Below are 2,038 nucleotides of genomic sequence, written 5' to 3'. Positions count from 1 at the left end.
TTAGCGCCTTTAAGAGCGCTGCATGCTGAGATTTGTAGTTTTTCTGTGTTCCCGGAACCGGTCAGCCCGTAGCTGATGCACACCTCCCCCCCCCCCAGCCACCTTGTCATTAAGACAAGTAATTTACACTTGTCTGTAATTAAGCCTGTGTACAGCTTTCTAACAGATAATTAGCGACGGAGTACACTGAAGCCTCTTGATGCTGATATACATTGTCTTCTTCGCTGCCGCGCGTTATTAATCTAGGGTTTTTGTATTTAGTTTAAGAAACGTGAACATTCCATGGTAAATGAGGCAGAGTTGTCGCACTTACATAAATGTGCTAAGTCCTTGAGGATAAAAAAGTGGACGTTCCATACGACAATACCTTCAGAGTGAAAATTTAATTTTTAAAAAATAAAGTTTCAATATGGAAATTTAAAAATTTTAAAACTTAAAATTTTAGATGAACAGTTTTAACGGGTGTACAGTCAGACATGACTTTACACAACCAAAGTGATACCCGATCTTATACATCAGTGCTATCTGGAATGCATATGTTGATCCAGGGGCAGGAAAACAAAATTAAATCAAGCCTAATAGAAAATGATGCGGTCAAAAGACACAGCAAATCTGAGGTGTTTAAGGCTGCCTCTGCAACTGGGCTTGTAGTTTTACAGTAAAACTTTAAAAATAGAACACTCTAATAAAGGAATTTCATAAATCAGTAATGTAGTTGTGTATTGTCATTATATAGTGTTATGTACTGTGTATAATATAGTATATGTTGTACTTTTTTATATGATAGGCAGCACAGTAAATTTGTTTATATAGCACTACAAACATAGATCACCTTGGGCTATCCTGTTATGATGATTATCATGTCACTAGGCAATAAGGATTGTTCAGTTCCCTTTTAATCTCGTGTGACTGCTGCCAAGTATACTATCATTGACTAAAGCATTATGTGATGAATAACTACACCCATGAAATCATATGTATAATATAAGCAAATGTACCAAACTTACATGCCATTATAATTCCTTACTTATTTACTTAGCATGTTTTGAGTCGTTGGAAAGGCCAGACACTAAACTGAGCTCTGGAAAAAACAAAACAAAAAACCGGAAATAGAATAAATACAATAAAACAAATAATAGAATAAAACAAAACTGGTATCACTTGCCACAGACCAATGTCTGTGTGCCAAGCACTAGGAAAAGGACAGAGATACAGCGGTGAATGAAAAAGAAAAGCTAACAGAAGGTGAAACAGAAGGAGTAGTTACCACACAGAGAACCAAAACCTCATATTAATCATAGAGGAAATGCAAGTTATTTTAAGTGAGCAAAGCCAGAGCATTTACTTTGAGCAGAAGTAAAATATTTATCAATTTTTTTTTTTTTAAGTAGGAGCACACTAGGTGTCGTGTTGAAAATAGCCTCCAGAAGTAAAGGAAGTAGGGATGTGATTTATAAAAGCTGTATTCATAATTCATGTGAGCGCAGCTTAGAGCGAGATGGTAGCTGAGAAGGTGGTGAGAAGTGGAGGGACAGGGGAGGTGGCTCAGCAGGTAAGAGGACTTGTTCTTGCAGAGGACCAGAGTCTGACTCCCAGCACCCTCGGGGTAGCTCACAACCATCTGGAACTCCAGCTCCAAGGATCTTGTAGGAATACAGTGAAGTCCTGAGGGAGTGTGTATTCTTGGTGTAGTCATGCCGTATTGTGGTAGTTTGAATGAAGATGGCCCCAGAGGCCCACAGGGACTGGCAGTTTTGGGAGGTGTGGCCTTGTTGAAGTAGGTCTGGGGTTATTGGAGGAAGTGCGTCACTGGCAGCAGACTTTGAAGTCTCAGAAGCTCAAGCCAGGTCTAGTGGCTCGGTGTTCTCGTCCTGCTGCCGGCAGATCCAGATGTAGAACTCTCAGCTACCTCTCCAGCACCATATCTGCTTGTATACCATCATGCTTCCCACCATGAAAATAATGGGGTAAACCTCTGAACTGTACGTTAGCCCCAATTAAATGTTTTCCTTTATGGGTTGTTGTGGTCATGGTATCT

At 39.8% G+C, this 2,038-nt stretch overlaps 1 pseudogene; it reads left to right on the top strand.

The window, feature by feature from the left end:
- The first annotated feature begins 1,498 nt into the window (after window positions 1-1,498).
- The window catches only part of LOC119088263, a 19,942-nt pseudogene continuing 19,402 nt past the window's right edge, over window positions 1,499-2,038 (top strand).

Source organism: Peromyscus leucopus, chromosome 6 (assembly GCF_004664715.2).
Source record: "Peromyscus leucopus breed LL Stock chromosome 6, UCI_PerLeu_2.1, whole genome shotgun sequence".
Taxonomy (NCBI): Eukaryota; Metazoa; Chordata; class Mammalia; order Rodentia; family Cricetidae; genus Peromyscus; species Peromyscus leucopus.
The sequence above is the reverse complement of the archived record's forward strand: the minus strand, read 5'-3'. Positions and strand labels throughout refer to the sequence as shown.